Source organism: Oncorhynchus clarkii, chromosome 11 (genome assembly GCF_045791955.1).
Source record: "Oncorhynchus clarkii lewisi isolate Uvic-CL-2024 chromosome 11, UVic_Ocla_1.0, whole genome shotgun sequence".
NCBI classification, from domain to species: domain Eukaryota; kingdom Metazoa; phylum Chordata; class Actinopteri; order Salmoniformes; family Salmonidae; genus Oncorhynchus; species Oncorhynchus clarkii.
In genome coordinates this window covers 15,802,901-15,830,254 of record NC_092157.1, presented here as the reverse complement: position 1 = coordinate 15,830,254, position 27,354 = coordinate 15,802,901, and the positions used below count along the sequence as shown (strand labels likewise).

Sequence of the window (27,354 nt, the reverse complement as noted above, 5' to 3'; positions counted from 1 at the left end):
TAGCAATACATTACTTTTGTATTAGCTTAGAAAAGTGACTTCTACGTTTTTTTCTGTAAGTTTAGTGTTATAAGTTGTGGTTAATATAACTTTGATGAAGGTATATACATGAGGTTTTCTGTATTAGCCAGGTAAATAGTACAAGCTATTTCTTGGTTTAAAAAATGGCATACTCGCATAACCCTGATATGTTTCGTTGGAAAAGATTCACGGAGACTAAAAACCCCACTGCAAATAAGGTAAGGTGTTAATGATTGTGTGTACTTTTGACAGGTGTGAGGTAAAGTAAAATGTTGATGACTGTCACCTAGAAAGTGGTGCACAAATCATTCATTGATTACAGGGTTAGAGCGTTGGGCTAGTATCAAAAGGTTGCTGGATCGAGTCCCCTGAACAAGGCAGTGTTCCCCGGTAGGCCGTCATTGTAAATACGGATTTGTTCTTAACTGACTTGACTAGTTAAATAAAAGGTTATTAAAATATATATTTCCCCCACCGGTCTATGACTGCAAACAACTTTTCTATAAATTTTCTGTCTCCATCGCTCAGACACTTCCTTACTGTGAAAAAAACGATGTAGGATGTACATACAACGATGTAGGATGTACATAATAAAAGTGACCTCAAAACTATCTTTAGAAATAAAGTGGTGCTTCAGAACGTATGGATTTATATGTCTCAGTGACCGGAGAAGGCTGAAGAACCCTTAAAAAGTTTAAATGGCCTTTCTGAGACCCGCTAGTAGTGATCAGGGTGACACAGGGATACTTGAAGCACTCTTAGTCAGATAAGTACTTTTTTCAACTGCTATAGAAAATTCATCTGAAATAATCTGCTGACATTAGGCACTGTCTGAGCTCTACTTAAAAATAATCCTCAGACATTAGGCATTGGCTGGACTCTTGGTTTTGCAGACACCTGTTTACCACGCTCTCAGTCTGTGAACCTGCCTGGGCATAGTAATGACTAAAGCTGAAGTGACAAAGCACCACACTTTTTTTTTGATAGGCCCTCTTTGCTCCTCCTCTGAACTCTCTGCCTGATAAATACAATCTTAATCATCCTAATCTTCACACATTTTCTACAATAACAGGTGAGGCACAGTAATGGGGATATTGACCAATGGCTGAAGGTGAGAGCTCTTTCTTTCACTTTGTCTCACTGTACTTCCTGAAACCTCGAGATGGACTGTATATGTGTGTGCGTGCATGTCTGCTTGTGTGTGTGCGCGTGCGTGCAGTGGATATTATTGTGCTATGTCTGTCTATAAGGCCATATGTATTCATGACGTGTACTTTTGTAACCCCAGACAATGGAAATGGCCTCTGACTTTGCATTGACTGAGGTGTTTTCCCTGAAGAAGGCCCATTCTGGGATAAGCAGCCAGACAATGGCACTAAAAAATACAGAGCAGCTGCTGGATCATGACGAAGCATACGGGGAAGGTAGGCTATTCACTCACACCACACACACACACACACACACACACACACACACACACACACACACACACACACACACACACAGGCCTTTACAAATGATGTTATGGACATTTTTCCTGTAGCTCAGGCTCTTCTTAGTGATTGGATGAACAGCAAGTTGCGTCTGGAACTGGAGATAGAGGAGGATGTGATTGTCTCCCCTGAGAAGAACAGTCTCTTACCTGCCATCTGACATTCTCTAGCAAACAGTGGAACTCACACCTGCTATACCTTGTTTTCTAAAGTTCAGTTAATACATCATACTACAGTCAGTGGGTCCATTGGGACCATACGTCATACACCCGCCGTCTCTCTCTCAGACCTGTATTTCCACCTGGCTGAGGAGGAGGAGAGCTCAGTGGTCAACAACAAAGTTTAAGCTACACTGACTGTAGTATCTGCATTGGGAGCCAAATGGCCCAGTGAATGGAAATTAATGAAACTGTTTGCTACAACAGCTGGCTTCCATTCATACTTCCTGCTCTCTTTTATGACATCATTCCTTTTTTTTTTTTCTCATTCCAGGTACGTGAGAACCGTGCAATGCGGAGCGGGAGAGGCTACACAGGGAAAGGGAGGCGCGGAGGCAGGCCAGGGAGGAGGCGCAGAGGAGGGAGCAGGAGGGGGAGAGGCTACACAGGGAAAGGGAGGCGCGGAGGCAGGCCAGGGAGAAGGTGCAGAGGAGGGAGCAGGAGGGGGAGAGGCTACACAGGGAAAGGGAGGCGCGGAGGCAGGCCAGGGAGGAGGCGCAGAGGAGGGAGCAGGAGCGGGAGAGGCTACACAGGGAAAGGGAGGCGCGGAGGTAGGCCAGGGAGGAGGCGCAGAGGAGGGAGCAGGAGGGGGAGAGGCGGAGGAGGCAGGAGGCGCGCAGACAGGAGGAAATGGTGCAGCAGGAGATGGTGCGACTGCGCCGCGAGATGGAGGAGAGGAGGAACCTGGAGCAGCTAACCTGGTAAATTAGTAACCATGGAAACTAAGAAATAACTTCACACACTGGTACAATCACTTGTATTACGCCCCGGGTCAGTAGGTAGGCTAGTGGTTAAGAGCGTTGGGCCAGTAACCGAAAAGGTCGCTGGTTTGAATCCCTGAGTCAACTAGGTGAAATATCTGTTGATGTGACCTTGAGAAAGGCACTTAACCCTAATTGCTCCAGGTTCGCTATCAGTAATGGCTGATCCCTGGCCGTGAGCCCACTCTCCGAGGGTGTCTCAGGGGGAGTGGGATATGCAAAAAACACATTTCCATTTTTGAAATGGGACAAATATAAGCACCCACCTCATTATTATTCAGAATGTTGTGTCTTTAAAATAAGCCAGTCTATTCAGTGCTAGGTCAGGGTCCTGTGGGTCTGACGTTCTGGATGTCTCTCCCATAGGGAGAGGGTTGCCAGAAAGACGGCAGCTGATAAGAGCTCTCTGGCGCTCCAGCCAGGCCCCTCACTCTCTACTACACAGAAACAACAGGACAGAGAGAGACCAGAGTCACACAGACTACAGCAGGCAGAGGCCAGGACTCCGATGCTCAACCTGCAGGTTAGTAAACTGTGTGTGGAGGGGAAGGGCGGGGTTCTGTTGGTTGGTGTGTGTGTGTGTATGCTTAGTGTTTGCATTCACAGCATCGTGTGTGTGTGTGTGTTTTGGTTTTTACTATCCTTGTGGGGACCAGAAATCCTCACAAGGATAGTAAAACATAAAAAATACAGACCACTGTGGGTCCCCACAAGGAAAGAGTCTATTTTAGTCTTATGTGTTAGGTTTAGGGTTATGTTTAGAGTTAGGGGTTATGGAAAATTGGATTTTGAATGGGAATAAATTGTTTGGTCCCCACAAGGATAGTAAAACAAACGTGTGTGTATATTTTCAGTGTCTACATAGGCACTTCTCTGGCTGGTACTGTGTGCTGTTGGAGAGGAGGGTGCGGATGGGCAAGGCGGCGGCGCTCTGTGATTGGAAGAGGGAGCTGAGGGCGTGGCGAGCCTGGCGGGCGCTGGTATGGGCAGGGAGAGAGTAGAGGGAGGTGGAGAGAACAGAGGAGGAGCTACAAATCCAGAACAGGTAAGCACAGAATGGACTCTGTCCCAATAATACAGACATCACACTTGATTTAGCTCACCTGGTGTGCTTGGAGGGCACTTTAGTTCAAAAAAGTGAAAACGCAGTACCTGCCTGGTGCGTATGAGTTTTTACTCACCAAAGTAACAACAGCGTGTGATCAAAGACTTAGTTATAAGTAACTTAGTTATAAGTAACCATCTAGTTACCTATAACTACAAACATAGTTGTGTTTTTGCATCTTTATTAACTTACAGTGCATTCGGAAACTATTCAGACCCCTACATTTTTTACTCATCAATCTACACACAATACCCCATAATGACAAAGTGAAAAACAGGTTTTAGAAATGTTTACATATTTATAAAAATTAAAAACAGAAATACCATATTTACATAAGTATTCAGACCCTTTGCTGAGACTCGAAATTGAGCTCAGGTGCATCCTGTTTCCATTGATCATCCTTGAGATGTTTCTACAACTTGATTGGAGTCTGCCTGTGGTAAATTCAATTGATTGTACATAATTTGGAAAGGCACACACCTGTCTATATAAGGTCCCATAGTTGACAGTGAATGTCAGAGCAAAAACCAAGCCATGAGGCCAAAGGAATTGTCCGTAGAGTTCTGAGACAGGATTGTGTTGAGGTACAGATCTGGGGAGGGGTGCTAAAAAAATGTCTGCAGCATTGATGGTCCCCAAGAAAACAGTGGCCTCCATCATTCTTAAATGGAAGAAGTTTAGAACCACCTGGCCACCCCGGCCAAACTGAGCAATTGGGGGAGAAGTGTCTTGGTCAGGAAGGTGACCAAGAACTAAATGGTGACTCTGACAGACTCACGACAAAACCTATTCCTCGTCAGGAGACTGAAAAGATTTGGCATGGGTCCTCAGATCCTCAAAAGGTTCTACAGCTGCACCATCGAAAGCATCCTGACGGGTTGCATCACTGCCTGGTATGGCAACTGCTCGGCCTCCGACCGCAAGGCACTACAGAGGGTAGTGCGAACGGCCCAGTACATCACTGGGGCCAAGCTTCCTGCCATCCAGGACCTCTATACCAGGCTGTGTCAGAGGAAGGCCCTAAAAAATTGTCAGACTCCAGCCACCCTTGTCATAGACTGTTCTCCATGCTACCACACGGCAAGCGGTACCGGAGCGTCAAGTCTAGTTCCAAGAGGCTTCTAAACAGCTTCTAACCCCCAAGCCATAAGACTCCTAGTCAAATGGCTACCCAGACTATTCACATTGCCCTCACCTCCCTCCCCTCTCCACACCACTGCCACTCTCTGTTGTCATCTGTGCATTGTCACTTTAACTAACTCTACCTACATGTACAGTGGGGCAAAAAAGTATTTAATTTTCATCATAGGTACACTTCAACTATGACAGACAAAATGAGGGGGAAAAAATCCAGAAAATCACATTGTAGGATTTTTTATGAATTTATTTGCAAATTGTGGTGGAAAATAAGTATTTGGTCAATAACAAAAGTTTATCTCAATACTTTGTTATATACCCTTTGTGGGGAAAATAAGCAACGGAAGGCAGGATTCGGAATGAGACTGACTGAAACCAGGTGCTGTGCCGAGTGTGGATGTGAAGCCTGCAACCTCTATTTCCTACCGGTGCGACTGTCAACAGTGATGGAGATAAACTGGCTAAATTCAATGTGGATTTACCTCACGATATCACTTTTGGATTAGCCTCTCCTTGGCTCTTCTTTGACTTTGGTAGCTAACTCAGCCAACAAATGGTAAGTCTCTGCACTCTCTACTTTATATCTGCTGTCTTTTTGTTGTTGTGTCCTGTTGGTTCCTGCCTGTGGTAGACTTGTTGTTTTAGCTACTTAGCTATGTTGACTGTGGTGGTTAGCTAGCTAGGTTAGCTAGCAGGCTAAAATAATTAACTTTAGCTGGCTGGCTTGCTGGCTGTTATAACTGCATATACCGGTAATGTTGTTTGACAACTGTTAAGATGGCGTTATGTATTTCCAAAACTTTGGTTTAGTTTAATGTAGCTATAAACTAGGTGTTGATAACATTGTGTGAGTCAGCCAGTTGCTAACGCAACGTTACCAGGCTAGTAGGGCTAACGTTAGCGGGTTAGTTGTAGCAACCTTGCAAGTTGATTTGTAACAATAAATATTTGCTTGTAAGCAGGTAGCTTGGCGGTTAGGAGCGTTGGGCCAGTAAATCGAAAGGTTGCTGGATGGAATGCCTGAGCCGACAAGGTATAACCTGCTTTTCTCTACCATATCTCCGGATTCCTACCGCAAGCTCTGAACCTTTACTCCGGATCATCGCAGTTAGCTAGCTGCTATCTGAGTGGCTGCTCCTGGCTAACGTCTCTGTCCCGAAGCAAGCACCAGTTAGCCTGGAGCTATCAAGCAATTCCTGGGCTTCAATTACCTCTTGCCAGTTGGCCTGGACCCTTTGCTGGCGACACGGAGCCCCGCTGATCCATCACGACTGGTCTACCGACGTAACTGTCTGAGGGGGTTTCTGTCCCGAAGTAAGCGCCAATTAGCTAGGCCCATCTCTCGGCTAGCCAAAGAAATCCATCAGATAATCCCTAGGCTTCAATTATCTCTTTTGCTAATTGGCCTGGACCCTTTGCTGCCAACACGAAGCCCCGCCGTTCCATCATGACTGGTCCAAGGGGGTTTCAACAGGCTCCCCCTTTGCGACGTCCCCCTGAGGCCCATCTGCTAGCCTACTGCCAACCCCGGCCTGCTAGCTGTCTGAATCTCCATGCCTCCAGCTCGCCTAGCTACTCATTTGTTTGTCTTATTTCACTGTAGAGCCTCCAGCCCTGCTCAATATGCCCTGTTGTTCCACCCCCCCACACATGCGGTGACCGCATCTGGCTTAAATGGTGACTCGAGACAAAACCTCTCTCCTCGTCACTCAATACCTTGCCTCCACTGTACTCACATCCTATCATACCCTTGTCTGTACATTATGCCTTGAATCTATCCTTCCGTGCCCAGAAACCTGCCCCCTTTACTCTGTTCCGAACGCACTAAACGACCAGTTCCTTTGGCCGTACTCTTATCCTACTCCTCCTCTGGTGATGTAGAGGTTAACCCTGCATGATGTAGAGGTTAACCCTAACCCTAGAATCACTCCCATTCCCCAGGCGCTCTCATTTGTTGACTTCTGTAACCGTAAAAGCATTGGTTTCATGCATGTTAACATTAGAAGCCTCCTCCCAAAGTTTGTTTTATTCACTGCTTTAGCACACTCCGCCAACCCGGATGTTCTAGCCGTGTCTGAATCCTGTCTTAGGAAGCCCACGAATCCTGAAATGTCCATCCCTAACTATAACATTTTCCAACAAGATATAACTGCCAAAGGGGGCAGAGTTAGCCTGCAGAGTTCTGTCATACTATCCAGGTCTGTGCCCAAACAATTCGAGCTTTTCCAGAAACAAGTCTCACCGTTACCGCTTGTTATTGACCCCCTTCAGCCCCCAGCTGTACCCTGGACACCATATGTGAATTGACTGTACGCTTGTTTATTCCATGTGTAACTCTGTGTTGTTGTTTCTTTCACTTTGCTTTATCTTGACCAGGTCACAGTTGTAAATGAGAACTTGTTCTCAACTAGCTTACCTGGTTAAATAAAGGTTGATTTTTTTTTTTTAATCGTCAGAGTTCGTACTGTTAGGTGACCTAAACTGGGCCTTGTTTAACACCCCAGGCCATCCTACAATCTAAGCTAGATGCCCTCAATCTCACACAAATGGTCAAGGAACCTACCAGGTACAACCCAAAATCTGTAACCATGAGCACCCTCTTAGATATCATCCTGACCAACTTGCCCTCTAATTACACCTCTGCTGTCTTCAACCAGGATCTCAGCGATCACTGCCTCATTGCCTGTGTGTGTAATGGGTCCACAGTCAAACATCCACCCCTCATCACTGTCAAACGCTCCCTAATAGACTTCAGCGAGCAGGCCTTTCTAACCGACCTGGCCCGGGTATCCTGGAAGGATATTGACCTCATCCCATTAATAGAGGATGCCTGGTTGCTCTTCAAAAGTGCTTTCCTCTCCATCTTAAATAAGCATGCCCCATTCAAAAAATGTAGAACTAAGAACAGATATAGCCCTTGGTTCACCCCAGACTTGACTGCCCTTGACCAACGCAAAAACAACCTGTGGCTTTCTGCATTAGCATCGAATAGCCCCTGTGATATGCAACTCTTCAGGGAAGTCAGGAACCAATATATTCAGTCAGTTAGGAAAGCTAAGGCTAGCAGAAGTTTTCTTCCTGTAGCACTAATTCCAAAACGTTTTGGGACACTGTAAAGTCCATGGACTCCTCCCAGCTGCCCATTGCACTGAGGATAGGAACCACTGTCACCACCGTTATCTATGATAATCGATCATTTCAATAAGCATTTTTCCACGGCTGGCCATGCTTTCCACCTGGCTACCCCTACCCCGGCCAACACCTCAGCCCCCCCCCCCTCGATATAAAACGAGTCCTATATCGACATAACCTGAAAGGCCACTCAGCAAGGAAGAAGCCACTGCTCCAAAACCGCCATAAAAAATCCAGACTACGGTTTGCAACTGCAACTGGGGACAAAGGTCGTGCTTTTTGGAGAAATGTCCTCTGGTCTGATGAAACGAAAATAGAACTGTTTGGCCATAATGACCATCGTTATGTTTGAAGGAAAAAGGGGGAGTCTTGCAAGCTGAAGAACACCATCCCAACAATGAAGCACGGGGGTGGCAGCATCATGTTGTGGGGGTGCTTTACTAAAGCTTGGTCGCAAATGGGTCTTCCAAATGGACAAAGACCCCAAGCATACTTCCAAAGTTGTGGCAAAATGGTTTAAGGACAACAAAGTCAAGATATTGGAGTGGCCATCACAAAGCCCTGACCTCAATCCTATAGAATATTTGTGGGCAGAACTGAAAAAGCGTGTGCGAGCAAGGAGGCCTACAAACTTGACTTAGTTGCACCAGCTCTGTCAGGAGGAATGGGCCAAAATTCTCCCAACTTATTGGTGGAAGCTTGTGGAAGGCTACCCAAAACGTTTGACCCAAGTTATACAATTTAAAGGCAATGCTATCAAATACTAATTGAGTGTATGTAAACTTCTGACCCACTGGGAATGTGATGAAAGAAATAAAAGCTCAAATAAATCATTCTCTCTACTATTATTGTGACATTTCACATTCTTAAAATAAAGTGGTGATCCTAACTGACCTAAGACAGAATTTTATTAGGATTAAATATCAGTAATTGTGAAAAACTGAGTTTAAACGTATTTGGCTAAGGTGTATGTAAACCTCCGACTTCAACTGTCGATCTTTCTATTTTTCTTTTTTGTGTGTTATTGACTGTACGTTTGTTTGTTTAACTCTGTTGTTTTTGTCGCTTTGCTTTATCTTGGCCAGGTTGCAGTTGTAAATGAGAACTTGTTCTCAACTGGCCTGCCTGGTTAAATAAAGGTCAAATAACAAAAAAATTCTGCCCTGATTCTCTGGCTGTGATCCCACTCTCTGAGGGTGTCACAGGGGGAGTGGCATATGCATTTCACACATCACACTTGTACAGGTTACACACTTCAGGTTACACACACAAGATATTTCTGTTGGAGTTTACATTATAGGGAATAGGCTGGCTCCATATTACGTCACAGCCCGCAAATGTTTTTTCCAGCATGAGTTCGGCATTCTTTTGAACTCTGATCAGTATTATGTAATAACTTGAAAAATAGAAAAGTGAGGTAACTTTGCATTAGGGCTTTTGATGAGTATTCTAATGCAAATATGTTATATGTGTTTACATTTATGCTACCTAAGCTTTAACACTAAATCTGACTCATGAACCCACAGAAAACGTGCCAAATAAATAGGTGCCTGCAAACACCTGGTGAAGACAATTAGCAAATCTGGCCCTCAAGCTCATCACAGTCACAGCAGGTGTTTGTCTCTAATAGTGCGCTTATCGTTGTAATCCCTCATAGACGCTGCCAGGTGGCGATAGAGAGTGACCGGAGGCGTATGCTAAGGCGATGCCTGAGTGATTGGCGGTTGTGGTGTCGGGCGGAGAGAGGACGCCGGGAGCTGTTTGCACAGCAGGAAGAAACGCGGTACAAGATTGCCTCACTGATCAATGCTGTGGCAACTGGGAAACTTAAGGCTCCTGAGACACCTGCTCCTGAGCAAATTGCAGCCCTTCCTGAAATTGCAGCCCTTCATCACAGACCACAGAACTGGTGAGTGACAATTGTAGACCCCTCCCACTGAAGAAAGTGAACACAAACAAAGCACAGGCATAGATGCATAGGAGGACACACAAAACATGACAGATAAATACTTGCACACACAGTGTTGTCTGCCCATTGGATATACATTTGCTGGAGCGTGTCACATTAGAGACTGAAGTCCCGAAGGTGGTAACGATGTGTAATTATGAAATAAACATTAGCTAATTCTCCAAAGGGTCGAATGAATCTGCGAGGCAATAAATGTGCTTTTTGTATTCATTTGGTTAAGTCATATATTAGTCTATCACTATTTCCTGAATAAACAAGTTCTGTTTCAGAGTTCCTCTCCTCGTATGAGTTGGCCAGCACTTTTCTCACTGTGAGTTTATCGTCCGGGGAGAGAAACGTTCCATGCATGACGAGATATTCACAACACTGCAAGGTTCACTTTCTCCTCAGAGGGAGAGAGAAAGGGGCTAACAGAAAGAAAGAGTTGAATAGAGCTTAAGGAAGAGAGGAAAAGAGAATTAGGATGATCAGTTTCATCCTATTTTCATGTGACCCTCAACTGTCTCTGCAGAAAGGTCAGGTGGGGTCACGACCTGCTGGCCCCGCCCCCTCTCCTTCCTGTCAAGGTAACGGACAGCTGGGGGCTGTGGTCCAGCCCACCCTTCCCTGGCAGGTGACCCAGCGTCACGCGGCTCTGAGTGGAGGTGAACGATCAAAGGAAAAGTTTAAATACTGTATGACCCTGTATCTGTGATTAGGGGACATTTCAACAACAAAAAATTTATTCATTCCAGTGTTCTAGGAAACTCCTACCTAGATGTTGAAATATATCCGTGATTAGGGAAAACCCTTTACTTCTACCAATTATTTAAAAAATGATGTGCAACATTTCACAATGGATGATCAAGTTCTGTTCAATAGATGAGCTGAGGTGGGTGAGGAAGGTGGGGACGGCGGTGTAGGTGCTGTCCCCCGTTCTCGTAGTGCAGAGTTGCGTGGAGGACGGTTTGAGCGTCGCCACGCCAGCCAGCAACAGACCATCACAGTGCAGAGGAGGCTCCTCCGGGAACAGCAGGAGCAGATCGCACGCCTGCAGGAGATGGGTTTGAAGCAGGAGGCACAGATTGCTCAGTTTGCTGTCCCAGCAGCCCAAGGGCCCAGAGGGATGACCTCTGACCACAAAGAACCCAGGTAGGCCCGTCTTCACATTACCATGGGAACTTAGGAGAGACCCACAGGCTGCCTGTGTGTGGGTGTGGTGTGTCTGTTTGTTCACGCATGGTTCTCTGGAGTATTCTCAAGACCCAAGCCAATCGATACCATGTGGGACTGCATAGAAATGACGGTTCCGCTTGGACGGAATGACGTGATTGTGGATGAAAGTGGCTGACTTCAGTCACAGAGGTCTGCATAGGACCCAAGGGGATCAGCACACTTTCATTGGTAGTGCAACACTTAGTATGCAGTGAACAGTTGGTACGAAAGCTCATGACTTGTGGACACTCATCCATGACTTGAAGAAGGCAGCTAAGCATTTTCTAATTTTGGAGTCTGTAAGAGGCTTTCAAATAGTGCTCAGGTCTGAAGACAAGTCATTATCCTGGTGAAGGTTTGGTTTTGGGTTCATAAAGCAGGAGTGTTTTTTAAAACTCAAATAGTCCCCTTAATTGAAGTGGGGGAGTCATCAGTGGAGGATATATATAGAGGAGGAGTTTAATTAAAGCAACACACTACTTCCGCTTCAGAATATCAATCAAATGTATTTATAAAGCCCTTTTTACATCAGGTGATGTCACAAAGTGCTATGCAGAAATCCAGCCTAAAACCCCAAACAGCAAGCAATGCAGATGTAGAAGCATGGTGGCAAAACTCCCTAGAAAGACAGGAACGTAGGAAGAAACCTAGAGAGGAACCAGGTTCTGAGGGGTGGCCAGTCCTCTTCTGGCTGTGCCGGGTGGAGATTATAACAGTACATTGAACATCTTGGCAAACGTTCATAGATGACCAGCAGGATCAAGTAATAATAATCACAGTGGTTGTAGAGGATGCAACTGGTCAGCACCTCCAGGAGTAAATGTCAATTCAGATCATTCAGAGTTAGAGACAGCAAGTGCGGTAGAGAGAGAGTCGAAAACAGCAGGTCCAGGACAAGATAGCACGTCCGGTGAACAGGTCAGGGTTCCATAGCCGCAGGCAGAACAGTTGAAACTGGAGCAGCAGCACGACCAGGTGGATTGGGGACAGCAAGGAGTCATCAGGCCAGGTAGTCCTGAGGAATGGTCCTAGGGCTCAGGTCCTCAGAGAAAAAGGGACAATTAGGAGGCCTGCATCTTGTGACCGTAGCGTATGTGTAGGTTTGTATGGCAGGACCAAATCGGAAAGATCGGTCTGAGCAAGCCATGTAATGCTTTGTAGGTTAGCAGTAAAACCTTGATATCAGCCCTAGCCTTGACAGGAAGCCAGTGTAGGGAGGCTAGCACTGGAGTAATATGATCACATTTATTGGTTCTAGTCAAGATTCTAGCAGCCATGTTTAGCACTAACTAAAGTGTATTTTGTGCTTTATCTGGGTAGCCTGAAAGTAGAGCATTGCAGTAGTCTAATCTAGAAGTGACAAAAGCATGGATACATTTTTCTGCATCATTTTTGGACAGAAAGTTTCTGCAAAAATCAATGTTACATAGATGGAGAAAATAAAATGTCCTTGAAACAGTCTTGATATGTTCATCAAAAGAGAGATCAGGGTCCAGAGTAACTAGCATCTCTGTTTTGTCCGAGTTGAAAAGTAAAACATTTGATGCCATCCACTTCCTTATGTTTGAAACACAGGCTTCCAGGGAGGGCAATTTTAGGGCTTCACCATGTTTCATTGAAATGTACAGCTGTGTATCGTCCAAATAGCAGTGAAAGTTAACATTATGTTTCCGAATGACATCACCAAGAGGTAAAATATATAGTGAAAACAATAGTCGTCCTAAAACGGAACCCAGAGGAACACCGAAATGTACAGTTGATTTGTCAGAGGACAAACCATCCACAGAGACAATCTGATATCTTTCCGACAGATAAGATCTAAACCGGGCCAGAACTTGTCCGTGTAGACCAATTTGGGTTTCCAGTCTCTCCAAAAGAATGTGGTGATCGACGGTATCAAAAGCAGCACTAAGGTCTAGAAGCACGAGGACAGATGCAGAGCCTTGGTCTGACGCCATTAAAATATAATTTGCCACCTTAACGACTGCAGTCTCAGTACTATAACGGGGTCTAAAACCAGACTGAAGCATTTCGTATACATTGTTTGTCTTCAGGAAGGCAGTGAGTTGCTGTGCAACAGCTTTTTCAAAGTGTTTTGAGAGGAATGGAAGATTCGATATAGGCCGATAGTTTTTTATATTTTCTGGGTCAAGGTTTGGATTTTTAAGAGGGGCTTTTATTATTTTCAACATAGGAGGGCCAAGCACAGAAAGCAGCTATTTCAGTAGTTTAGTTGGAATAGGGTCCAGTATGCAGTTTGAAGGTTTTGAGGCCATGACTATTTTCATCAATGTGTCAAGAGATATAGTATTAAAAAACTTGAGTGTCTCCCTTGATTCTAGGTCCTGGCAGTGTTGTGCAGACTCAGGACAACTGAGCTTTGGAGAAATACGCAGATTTAAAGAGGAGTCCGTAATTTGCTTTCTAATGATCCATGATCTTTTCGTCAAAGAAGTTCTTGAATGTATCACTGCTGAAGTGAAAGCCATCCTCTCTTGGGGAATGCTGCTTTTTAGTTAGCTTTGCGACAGTATCAAATACATTTGGGCTCTTCGATACTGCACGGTACTGTCTTTCCAAGCTAGTCGGAAGACTTCCAGTTTGGTGTGGCGCCATTTCCGTTCCAATTTTCTGGAAGCTTGCTTCAGGGCTCAGGTATTTTCTGTATACCAGGGAGCTAGTTTTTTATGACAAATGTTTTTTGTTTTTAGGGGTGTGACTGCATTTGGGGTATTACGCAAGGTTAAATTTAGTTCCAGTTAGGTATTTAACTGATTTTTGTACTCTGACGTCCTTGGGTAGGTGGAGTCTGGAAGGGCATCTAGGAATCTTTGGGTTGTTCAAGAACCTATAGCATGGCTTTTGATGATCCTTGGTTGGGGTCTGAGCAGATTATTTGTTGCGATTGCAAATGTAATAATGGTGGTCCGATAGTCCAGGATTATGAGGAAAAACATTAAGATCCACAATATTTATTCCACGGGACAAAACTAGGTCCAGAGTATGATTGTGGCAGTGAGTAGGTCCAGAGACATGTTGGACAAAACCCACTGAGTCGATGATGGCTCCGAAAGCATTTTGGAGTGGGTCTGTGGACTTTTCCATGTGAATATTAAAGTCACTAAGAATGTGAATATAATCTGCCATGACCACAAAGTCCGATCGGAATTCAGGGAACTCCGTGAGGAACGCTGTATACGTCCAAGGAGGCATGTAAACAGTAGCTATAAAAAGTGATTGAGTAGGCTGCATAGAGTTCATGACTAGAAGCTCAAAAGACGAAAACACATTTTTTTTTTTTTTTTTGTAAAGTGAAATTTGCTATAGTAAATGTTAGCAACACCTCCACCTTTGTGGGGTGCGCGGGGATATGGTCACTAGTGTAACCAGGAGGAGAGGCCTCATTTAACACAGTAAATTCATCAGGCTTAAGCCATGTTTCAGTCAGGCCAATTACATCAAGATTATGATCAATGATTAGTTCATTGACTATAACTGCCTTGGAAGTGAGGGATCTAACATTTAAGTAGCCCTATGTTGAGATGTGAGATATCACAATCTCTTTCAATAATGACAGGAATGGAGGTCTTTATTCCAGTGAGATTGCTTAGGTGAACACCGCCATGTTTAGTTTTGCTCAACCTAGATCGAGGCACAGGCACGGTCTCCATGAGGATAGCTGAGCTGACTACACTGACTGTGCTAGTGGCAGACTCCACTAAGCTGGCAGACTGGCTATCTCATTGTGGAGCTAGAGAAGTTAGACAAGGCTCTATGTTCATAGATGAGAGCACCCCTCCAGCTAGGATGGAGTCCGTCACTCCTCAGCAGGCCAGGCTTGGTCCTGTTTGCGGATGAGTCCCAGAAAGAGGGCCAAGAGAAAGAGGGTTTCATCCTAACATCGTTGGTGCCGATGTGGATAACAATATTCCTATATATTCTACTCGCCAGTTTTAGCTTTAGCCAGCACCATCTTCAGATTTAGCTTTAACGTAGGTAGACCTGCCCCCTGGTAAACAGTGTTTGATCGCTGGATAACCATTTTTAAGTCTAATACTGTGGGTAATGAAGACGTCAATGACTAGGGTTTTCAATTTGTCAGCGCTAAAGGTGGGAGGCTTCTGCATCTCATACCCCGTAACAGGTGGAGGAGAGACCAGAGAAGGCTCGGCCTCTGACTCTGACTCGTTGCTTAATGGGGAAAACCGGTTGAAAGTTTGTCGGCTGAATGAGCGACACCGGTTGAACATTCCTACAGCATTTCCTTCCAGAAGCCATGAGAAAATTGTCCGGCTGCGTGGACTGTGTGAGGGGATTTATACTACTATCTGTACTTATTGCTGGCACAGACGCTGTTTCATCCTTTCCTACACTGAAATTACCCTTGCCTTACGATTGCGTCTGAAGCTGGGCTTGCAGCACGGCTATCCTCAAAATAAGGCGGTCGTTCTCCTGTATATTATGAGTACAGTGACTGCAATTAGAAGGCAATGTTAAGGTTACTACTTAGCTTCGGCTCGTAGAACCATGTCCAGATAAAGGGTCCGGGGTGAAAAAGTTGAATGAAGAACGTCGAGCAAGGGGAATTTAAAAAAAAAATAAAACAGTAATTAAAAAGTAAAAACCGTAAAGTTGGCAGGTAGCAAAGCAACGTTAGCAACAAACCACACAGCAGCACATAAACAAGTCCACAAGTTGTGACCGGGAAATGACGTATCACACCTCCCTCAGAATAAAACCCAGGCTAATTTAAAATGTACTATGATAATAAAAGTGTTATTCTCCCTGCATACTGTATTTCTATGCATATTATTCCAGGTGTGACAATGTGTCTGCTGAAGGATTCACTCATTAAAAGTTGGTCCGTTGATCACTATTGAGATATCCTCTTCTTGTACTCTCCCTTTAAACAAAAACAAGTCCTTAGAATGTCCCCTGTGTGCAGGGCTAGTTGGGTCAGTCTGGGAAGTTGGGAATTGAGTAGATCTATATTAGAGAGTGAATATCTAATGATGTGTGTTTCTGCTGGGCCTCCCGATTGGCACAGTGGTTTAAGGCACTGCATCGCAGTGCTAGCCAGTCCCTCCAGGATTTTGTGACATTTTTGTGTGATTTCTGCAGCCAAAAATGCGGCAGATTTTCTGAAATTCAGTGACACATTTTGCAATGTATTTTTCACGTTAATTTAATATAAAGCAATAAGTCATATGTGCTCAGTTTTAGGATGATTTTAAGCAGAATACATAATACAAAAACAATTAAACATCTAAAGTGCTCAATTTAGTTTATTTTCCCGAACAAACAGCTCTGTCATAATCCACTCACACACACCTCTCCTCTCCATCAGACTTGGGGCTTGCTATCAACACGAGATGCACTTCCCATTCCTACTCTCTCTCTCTCTCTCTCTCTCTCTCTTAAAAAACCCAAATAGATTCAAAGCTGATCAATCACTTTCAATTTGAGGATCGATATTTATTTCTAATAAGTTGTGTTCAATTCTTGAATGTGATTTTTTTTCTGAAAGGTCGTAAGGGAGATAAAGAACAGAAAACGTAAAAATAGAGTTGTGGTTGATTATTATTCAATTTCTCCAGAAAGATTGCGCTTTCGTGATCCGTATTACGTTTTACAGAGTTTAAAACGGCAATGCAGAACAAATGGCACTCAGTGCTTTGAGCAGTGCTCTCTATAGACAGACTGGGGAGAACAGAGTGCCGACCACCCTACTAAAGCCAAGGTTAGCGGAGTAAAACGCCACTCACCTTGATACTTTCAGTGCTTCCCACAGTCTTCCCTGCTACCACTTCAGTCATGGTGATCTGCCGCTGCTGTGGGAACTGTTCTGACATTCTCATATGCTTTGCTGATTTGATTGTTGACTTTCTCTTGTTTCCAAAAACATTTGGAAATTGTTTTGCACAGTCATTAGCTGTTTTTTTGTTGGCAAATGAGATTGATTTCTGTTCATTGTACTGCCTGTCAGCCATCAACAATCAACCATCATCTTCGCACGTGAATACACTGACAGGCCAGGGGGAAAAAACGTTGTTGACGTGTGGTTGGATTGGGCCATTTTCCACGGTAACCGTGCAGGATTTGGTCAAAATTACGAACCTGCTTTTGATTGGACCTTTTTATGCCCTAAAAATGTGGGAATTGGTCAAAATTGCGAGCTCTTGCATAATATGCGCTGATTGGTTGATTTTTGCATTGAATTATGCGATCGCAGAATCGCGGAGTCCTGGAGGGACTGGCTAGCTGTGCCACTAGAGATTCTGGGTTCGAGTCCAGGCTCTTTCGCAGCTGGCTGCAACCGGGATTGGCCCATTGTCTTTCGGGTTAGGGGAGGGATGTGCTTGTCCCATCGCGCATTAGCGACTCCTGTGGCGGGCCGGGCACAGTGCACGCTGACACGGTTGCCAGGTGTACAGTGTTTCCTCTGACACATTGGTGCGGCTGGCTTCCGGGTTAAGTAGGCATTGTGTCAAGAAGCAGTGGGGCTTGGTTGGGTTGTGTTTTGGGGGACTCACGACCTTCGCCTCTCCCGAGTTCGTACGGGAGTTGCAGCGATGAGACAAGACTGTAACTACCAATTGGATACCATGAAAAGGGGGTAAAAATGGATGTGTGTTTCTGGATGATGTTCTGTGTTCCAGGGCTGGAAGTGTCTCTCAGGGGAACGTTGGCCGCTCCTCAGCCTCCAGGAAACTAGCCGTCCGTCTGCCATGTTGTCATCCCACTGTCATGGGTCAGTCAGCACATTAACCTCCATGTTTAGCTCTGATGGGCTAAATCACACACACATAGACATCCATTCCAGATGGTTGACCTTACAATGGTCTTGTTATGAAGTATAATAGAAAAGAGTAGAAAATGAATTTTATTGCTGTGAGTCGATTGTAGGGGAGAGTGGGGTAAGTTGAGCCAACCTTGTTTCTAGAAAATCATACCCACAATTAAAACATTTACCAAATATATCATATAGTCTGGAAGAAACCACACGGAAGAAGTGCTAAGCAAGTTAAGTACAAAAAACAGATTTTCACCAAATCAAATGAATGTATTGTAGTAGAGGTTTCATGATGCTTGTATCTAAACCAAAGTAGGTCATTTTAAGATTGTTCTATACATCAGTTGTGTCTCTATGAGCTTCAGTATTGGGTCCTAAACCTAGCATGAAAATGCATCCTTGTAGCTGTGTGGGATTATATCGTCAAAATGTTTGCCACGGGGGAAATTGAGCCAATGGCAAGATGAGAAAATTATATGAGGTAACATCAGGGCCTGGCCTATGTTAACAGTGGGTTTTTTTAAGTACAAAGTGTTTGTTAGGTGTTAAGCCTGTGTTAAAAAAAAGGTGATTGTCACCGTTGAACTGTGTTTGGGAAATAAAGATAGACATGGTTTTAAAAAGGTAGTGGTAATATTTCATCCAGTACGGGGTAAGTTGACATGAATTCTGATTATTTCCAGGGATACACAACGTCCTGAAATATGTAGATACTATATTTCCCTTGACAGAGTGATGCTGAATGTAAAAAATGTCTCAACTTGCCCCACTCTCCCCTATAGAGCCGTAGCTGTATAGAGCCGTAGCTGTATTGAGCCGTAGCTGTATTGAGCCGTAGCTGTATAGAGCCGTAGCTGTATAGAGCCGTAGCTGTATAGAGCCGTAGCTGTATAGAGCCGTAGCTGTATAGAGCCGTAGCTGAGCCGTAGCTGTATAGAGCCGTAGCTGTATAGAGCCGTAGCTGTATAGAGCCGTAGCTGTATAGAGCCGTAGCTGTATAGAGCCGTAGCTGTATAGAGCCGTAGCTGAGCCGTAGCTGTATAGAGCCGTAGCTGAGCCATAGCTGTATAGAGCCGTAGCTGTATAGAGCCGTAGCTGAGCCGTAGCTGTATAGAGCCGTAGCTGAGCCGTAGCTGTATAGAGCCGTAGCTGTATAGAGCCGTAGCTATATAGAGCCGTAGCTGTATAGAGCCGTAGCTGAGCCGTAGCTGTATAGAGCCGTAGCTGTATAGAGCCGTAGCTGAGCCATAGCTATATAGAGCCGTAGCTGTATAGAGCCGTAGCTGAGCCGTAGCTGTATGGAGCCGTAGCTGTATAGAGCCGTAGCTGTATAGAGCCGTAGCTGAGCCGTAGCTGTATAGAGCCGTAGCTGTATAGAGCCGTAGCTGTATAGAGCCGTAGCTGTATAGAGCCGTAGCTGTATAGAGCCGTAGCTGTATAGAGCCGTAGCTGAGCCGTAGCTGTATAGAGCCGTAGCTGTATAGAGCCGTAGCTGAGCCGTAGCTGTATAGAGCCGTAGCTGTATAGAGCCGTAGCTGTATAGAGCCGTAGCTGTATAGAGCCGTAGCTGTATAGAGCCGTAGCTGTATAGAGCCGTAGCTGTATAGAGCCGTAGCTGTATAGAGCCGTAGCTGTATAGAGCCATAGCTACGGTAGCTTACATGGAGGAATACAGTTTCAATGAAACTATGTTTGGCTAAAATGTCCTCTATGTGCGAGGAATAGGAAGGGGGGATTTGAGAAAGGTGGAGAGGGACTGCGGATACACACAGATACATTCTGACAAACGCACACACAATACTTTAGAGCATTCTATTTTGACACAGAACAACACCAAAATGTAAGTACCTAGCCTTTACCCCTGTTATTTTCAATTATCTCCCTTCCTCGTTCTCTCTCCCTCTCTCTCCCCCTTCAACAGCCATGGAGGAACGTGCTCGTCAGCGAGCGGAGCGCAGGAGGGAGGTGGAGGAGCTGAAGACAAAGAAGGAAGAGGAGAGAATAGTGAGGAATGGAGTGTTTAGGCCAGTGGGGGATGTGGAATAGTTTGGTGTCCTAAAAGATGTATAGGTCTTCAGACAGGGGGAATTAGAGAGGCTATTCAACTTTATATGAAGTTTTTGGGTACAATTAAAATGTGTTTGGGGAAGTGTAATAGTGTGCAGGCATTAAATCAATAAACTTTTTTATTTTCTCAGGCCCAGCTGAAAGCAGCAGAGGAGGAGAGGCAGAAGGAGGAGGAGGAACAGAAACGTAGAGCAGCTGAAAGGAGAAGGGAGGAGAAGAGACAAGAGAGAGAGGTGATGCAATGTTTACAGGAAAACTGTCCTGGGGACAACTTTCATTTCATATTTGAAAGAAAATCTGTCAGTTCACTACGAGTGTATATTTAGGACTTCAGGGGCCATATGTATTACGCATTTTAGAGTAGGAGTGTTGACTTGGGATCAGTTAATATGATTACATGGACAGGGGGAAGCTGAACTTAGATCACCCCTCCTACTCTGACACTTGATACCCACGGACCCAGATTTCCATCACAGGGACCATACGGAAAAATAGATGTCATCAACACCTATACAAAACAGAATTATATATGTAATATACATACCGTATACACATTGTCCATTCTTTCCTGTCCAGGTTTATTGCAGTTGGAATTTCACAAAAGAGACTCTCACATCTGTACAAGTGATGATTTGATGGCAGCTGTTCAAAGCAATGATGCAATGGTTGTTCAATGCCGTGGGTGATAATGCTCGCCTTACATCACACTGTCAAGGCATGGTGTTCAGATCTAATTTAGATAGGCGAAGCTTTTGAAATGTGGCTCCTAGCTCTGATCTTAGAACAGCTGAAGTCCAAACATAAAACAAAAGCTATAGATTAAAACAATAAATACAGGTTGTGTGTGTGTGTGTCTATAACTATGTGTATGTATTCAGAGGGAGGAGGAGGACCAGAGGAGGTTTGAGCGAGAGCAGCAGACCCAGACCCAGGCCCAGCAACACTACCATAGAACTCTGTTACTACGGCGAGGCATGGCCCCATGGAAGCGCAGAGTCGCCATGAGCCAAGCCAACACTCAGGTAATCACCAGTGCCATCAGCCTTGGCCAATCAGAGTCTGCACAGAGAGACTGTCAACACACTCACACTCTCTCCTGTAGAGTCACACAGCTCAGGACAGCCAATCATACACAGCAGAACTAATGTATTCACAGCTACACTCAAATACACAGACAGAAGAAAAATACTCTTTCCCTCAAACAACTACATGTTTTAAGGTGTCATCTTACTCGGTTACCAACCAACACAATCATAATTCTCAATGGAAATATGACACACACATACACTCTGTATCTAAAGCGTAAACCGAGCACACAAACACCTAGACACACACCCTAATCCCAGACATCACGGTCAGAGCTGTAATGATGTTTACAGGATGCTGTTGGTATGAGCACCTGCTTGACCACCTGTCAGAACCCGCGGGACAAATTGTACTGGCAGAGAGATGGAACAATGCTAGAGAGAGAGAGAGGCTAGAGGAAGTGAGAGGAGAGAGGAAGTGAGAGGCTAGAAGAGGAGAGAGGAAGTGAGAGGCTAAAAGAGGAGAGAGGAAGTGAGAGGCTAGAGGAGGAGAGAGGAAGTGAGTAGCTAGAGGAAGTGAGAGTCTAGAGGAGAGGCAGAGAGGAAGTGAGAGGCTAGAGGAGAGGCAGAGAGGAAGTGAGAGGCTAGAGGAGAGAGAGAGAGAGGCTAGAGGAGAGGAAGTGAGAGGCTAGAGGAGAGGGAGAGAGGCTAGAGGAGAGAGAGAGGAAGTGGCTAGAGAAAGTGAGAGGCTAGAGGAGAGGAAGTGAGAGACTAGAGGAGAGGGAGAGAGGCTAGAGAAGAGAGAGAGGAAGTGGCTAGAGGAAGTGAGAGGCTAGAGAAGAGGCTAGAGGAAGTGAGGCTGAAGGGGGAGAGAGGAAGTCAGGGGCTAGAGGAAGTGAGAGGCTAGAGGAAGTGAGAGGCAAGAGGAAGTGAGAGGCAAGAGGAAGTGAGAGGCACGAGGAAGTGAGAGGCACGAGGAAGTGAGAGGCACGAGGAAGTGAGGGGCAAGAGGAAGTGAGGGGCAAGAGGAAGTGAGGGGCAAGAGGAAGTGAGGGGCAAGAGGAAGTGAGGGGCTAGAGGAAGTGAGGGGCTAGAGGAAGTGAGGGGCTAGAGGAAGTGAGGGGCTAGAGGAAGTGAGGGGCTAGAGGAAGTGAGGGGCTAGAGAGAGAGCAAGGCTAAATGAGGAGAGAGACTAGAGGAGGAAAGAGGTTGGCGATAGGTAGTGAGAGGCTAGAGGAGAGGGCTAGAGAGGAGGTGAGAGGCTAGAGAGGAGGTGAGAGGCTAGAGAGGAGGTGAGAGGCTAGAGAGGAGGTGAGAGGCTAGAGAGAGGCTAGAGAGAGGCTAGAGAGAGGCTAGAGAGAGGCTAGAGAGAGGCTAGAGAGAGGCTAGAGAGAGGCAAGAGGCTAGAGGAGGAGAGAGGCGCTAGAGGAGAGAGGCTAGAGTGAGAGGCTAGGGGAAGAGAGAGAGGATGTGAGAGGCTAGAGGAGGAGAGAGGCGCTAGAGGAGGAGAGAGGCGCTAGAGGAGAGAGGCTAGGGGAAGAGAGAGTGGATGTGAGAGGCTAGAGGAGGAGAGAGGCTAGAGTGAGAGTCTAGAGGAGGCGAGAGAGGAAGTGAGAGGTTAAAGTAGAGAGCTACAGGAAGAGAGTGAGTGAGATGAGAGAGGTTGCAGGAGAGGAATGATTGGACAGATTGATGGACAGGGAAGGGAAGTAGAAGTGAAAATAGATGGTGTGACATCACAGCAGCATGTTCCAATCTACTGTATGGAACCTTGAGCAGCTGAACAGCTTGTTCAATGTCTCATGTTCTATTCTGCTACTGGTTTACCTTGACTCCCAACAGCATACCTTGACTCCCAACAGCATACCTTGACTCCCAACAGCATACCTTGACTCCCAACAGCATACCTTGACTCCCAACAGCATACCTTGACAACTATCTTTATTTACTAGTGGTGTTTGAAAAGAATGCAGTATAGCATCTAGGGTCAAATGTATATTATAAACTGGGTGATTCAAGCCCTCAATGCTGATTGGCTGACAGCCGTGGTATATCAGACCGTATACCACGGGTATGACAAAACATTTAGTTTTACTGCTCTAATTACGTTGGTAACCAGTTTATAATAGCACTAAGGCACCTCGGGGGTTTGTGATATATGGCCAATATACCACGGCTAAGGGCTGTATCGTAGAACACCTTAGCCGTGGTATATTAGCCATATATCACAAACCATCTGTCCTTATTGCTTAAATATATTTTCACCACTTGTAAGCCTCAATGGCGAGGAGATGCCTTAATCCTTTATACCATGCCATTGTGTGTTACCTGACACGTGAATATGTGTGGATGAGTACACAGTATTATTTTAATTCCCCTCCAGCTGACCAGGGCTCGTCACAGGCAGTCTCTCCTGAAACGGTGCATCCTGTCCTGGCAGCAAGTAACAGGCGAGTCCCTGGCTCAGAAATGGGCCTCTGCCAAACAACTGCATCAACATATCCTGCTACGGAGGAGCCTGGGCAACTGGAAAAGGGTTAGGGCATGAACACGTACAAACACAAACTCTCACATGCACAAGTAGAAACACATACAAATGGCCACTGTCTTTTTTCTAACACACAAAACATTTGAATATTGATTACTGTTTAATAGTGATGCGGGGGATAGTCTTTTGTATATTTGTCTCAATGAGATGGACAGTCTGTCCATGATGTGTACTGTATCCCAAACCTGACTTGTTCTGTCTCAGCTGAAGGACCACCGCATGGTTGTAGAGGGGCGGGCCGACCGGTTCTGGCGCATGCACACTCTGAGGAGGGCTCTGATCGCGTTACTAGATCACGTGACCCAGGAGAGGATGGTAGAGTGGGACCGGGAGCAGCAGGCTCAGGGACACAGTGATAGGTGGGTGTGTTTACCAATAACACCTGTCCTAGAAGCATTCTACCTGTCCTAAAAGCCTTTACCCCTGTCTCAGACCTTACCCCTGTCTCAGACCTTACCCCTGCCTCAGACCTTACCCCTGTCTCAGACCTTACCCCTGTCTCAGACCTTACCCCTGTCTCAGACCTTACCCCTGTCTCAGACCTTACCCCTCCCTGTCTCAGACCTTACCCCTGTCTCAGCCTTACCCCTGTCTCAGACCTTTACCCCTGTCTCAGCCTTACCCCTGTCTCAGACCTTACCCCTGTCTCAGACCTTACCCCTGTCTCAGACCTTACCCCTGTCTCAGACCTTACCCCTGTCTCAGACCTTACCCCTGCCTCAGACCTTACCCCTGTCTCAGACCTTACCCCTGTCTCAGACCTTACCCCTGTCTCAGCCTTACCCCTGTCTCAGACCTTTACCCCTGTCTCAGCCTTACCCCTGTCTCAGACCTTACCCCTGTCTCAGACCTTACCCCTGTCTCAGACCTTTACCCCTGTCTCAGACCTTACCCCTGTCTCAGACCTTACCCCTGTCTCAGACCTTACCCCTGTCTCAGACCTTACCCCTGTCTCAGACCTTTACCCCTGTCTCAGACCTTACCCCTGTCTCAGACCTTACCCCTGTCTCAGCCTTACCCCTGTCTCAGACCTTACCCCTGTCTCAGACCTTTACCCCTGTCTCAGCCTTACCCCTGTCTCAGACCTTACCCCTGTCTCAGACCTTACCCCTGTCTCAGAGACCTTTACCCCTGTCTCAGACCTTTACCCCTGTCTCAGACCTTACCCCTGTCTCAGACCTTACCCCTGTCTCAGACCTTACCCCTGTCTCAGACCTTTACCCCTGTCTCAGACCTTTACCCCTGTCTCAGACCTTACCCCTGTCTCAGCCTTACCCCTGTCTCAGACCTTTACCCCTGTCTCAGACCTTACCCCTGTCTCAGACCCCTGTCTCAGACCTTACCCCTGTCTCAGACCTTACCCCTGTCTCAGACCTTACCCCTGTCTCAGACCTTACCCCTGTCTCAGACCTTACCCCTGTCTCAGCCTTACCCCTGTCTCAGACCTTACCCCTGTCTCAGCCTTACCCCTGTCTCAGACCTTACCCCTGTCTCAGACCTTACCCCTGTCTCAGACCTTACCCCTGTCTCAGACCTTACCCCTGTCTCAGACCTTACCCCTGTCTCAGACCTTACCCCTGTCTCAGACCTTACCCCTGTCTCAGACCTTACCCCTGTCTCAGACCTGTCTCACCTTACCCCTGTCTCAGACCTTACCCCTGTCTCAGACCTGTCTCAGACCCCTGTCTCAGACCTTACCCCTGTCTCAGAGACCTTACCCCTGTCTCAGACCTTACCCCTGTCTCAGACCTTACCCCTGTCTCAGACCTTACCCCTGTCTCAGACCCCTGTCTCAGACCTTACCCCTGTCTCAGACCTTACCCCTGTCTCAGACCTTACCCCTGTCTCAGCCTTACCCCTGTCTCAGACCTCAGACCTTACCCCTGTCTCAGACCTTACCCCTGTCTCAGCCTTACCCCTGTCTCAGACCTTACCCCTGTCTCAGCCTTACCCCTGTCTCAGACCTTACCCCTGTCTCAGACCTTACCCCTGTCTCAGCCTTACCCCTGTCTCAGACCTTACCCCTGTCTCAGACCTTACCCCTGTCTCAGACCTTACCCCTGTCTCAGACCTTACCCCTGTCTCAGACCTTACCCCTGTCTCAGACCTTACCCCTGTCTCAGACCTTACCCCTGTCTCAGACCTTACCCCTGTCTCAGACCTTACCCCTGTCTCAGACCTTACCCCTGTCTCAGACCTTACCCCTGTCTCAGACCTTACCCCTGTCTCAGCCTTACCCCTGTCTCAGTCTCAGACCTTACCCCTGTCTCAGCCTTACCCCTGTCTCAGACCTTACCCCTGTCTCAGACCTTACCCCTGTCTCAGCCTTACCCCTGTCTCAGACCTTACCCCTGTCTCAGCCTTACCCCTGTCTCAGACCTTACCCCTGTCTCAGACCTTACCCCTGTCTCAGACCTTACCCCTGTCTCAGACCTTACCCCTGTCTCAGACCTTACCCCTGTCTCAGACCTTACCCCTGTCTCAGACCTTTACCCCTGTCTCAGACCTTACCCCTGTCTCAGACCTTACCCCTGTCTCAGCCTTACCCCTGTCTCAGACCTTACCCCTGTCTCAGACCTTACCCCTGTCTCAGCCTTACCCCTGTCTCAGACCTTACCCCTGTCTCAGCCTTACCCCTGTCTCAGCCTTACCCCTGTCTCAGACCTTACCCCTGTCTCAGACCTTACCCCTGTCTCAGACCTTACCCCTGTCTCAGCCTTACCCCTGTCTCAGACTTACCCCTGTCTCAGACTTACCCCTGTCTCAGACTTACCCCTGTCTCAGCCTTACCCCTGTCTCAGCCTTACCCCTGTCTCAGCCTTACCCCTGTCTCAGACCTTACCCCTGTCTCAGACCTTACCCCTGTCTCAGACCTTACCCCTGTCTCAGCCTTACCCCTGTCTCAGACCTTACCCCTGTCTCAGACCTTACCCCTGTCTCAGACCTTACCCCTGTCTCAGCCTTACCCCTGTCTCAGCCTTACCCCTGTCTCAGACCTTACCCCTGTCTCAGCCTTACCCCTGTCTCAGACCTTACCCCTGTCTCAGCCTTACCCCTGTCTCAGACCTTACCCCTGTCTCAGACCTTACCCCTGTCTCAGACCTTACCCCTGTCTCAGCCTTACCCCTGTCTCAGCCTTACCCCTGTCTCAGACCTTACCCCTGTCTCAGACCTTACCCCTGTCTCAGCCTTACCCCTGTCTCAGACCTTACCCCTGTCTCAGACCTTACCCCTGTCTCAGACCTTACCCCTGTCTCAGACCTTACCCCTGTCTCAGACCTTACCCCTGTCTCAGACCTTACCCCTGTCTCAGCCTTACCCCTGTCTCAGACCTTACCCCTGTCTCAGACCTTACCCCTGTCTCAGCCTTACCCCTGTCTCAGCCTTACCCCTGTCTCAGCCTTACCCCTGTCTCAGCCTTACCCCTGTCTCAGCCTTACCCCTGTCTCAGACCTTACCCCTGTCTCAGACCTTACCCCTGCTGTATAAGATGCAGACATGCTCCATATGTACTAGCTCACTTTGTTACTGTATAAGTTCTAGTTGTTGTAAGGGCTTTTTCTGTCTTCTGTCTGCTTCCCTCTGTTCCCTCACTGTCGTGTGTGTGTTCCTCTCTTCTCCGCCCCAGGCGGGCGGTGCGGAGTTGTTTCCAGGCCTGGAGACAGTATCCAGGGTGGCTGCGTGAGGAGAGAGCGAGGGAAACCAGGAGGGAGAAGCTGAGACGCAGAGTGGCAGAGGTCCTACCTGACTTTCGCTCCTCTCCTCTGAACTGTCAATGGGGACAAGCTCTGCTGTGACTCACAGGACACACACAGGCAGTCAGACGGAATACTTCAATACACGATAATCCAGCAGATGGGAGCCAATAAATGTGTCTTGTTGCTGGTGTAA

At 46.7% G+C, this 27,354-nt stretch overlaps 1 pseudogene; it reads left to right on the top strand.

Annotated features, from left to right (window-relative positions):
* LOC139420268 (coiled-coil domain-containing protein 191-like) lies at nucleotides 1-27,354 on the top strand (annotated as a pseudogene).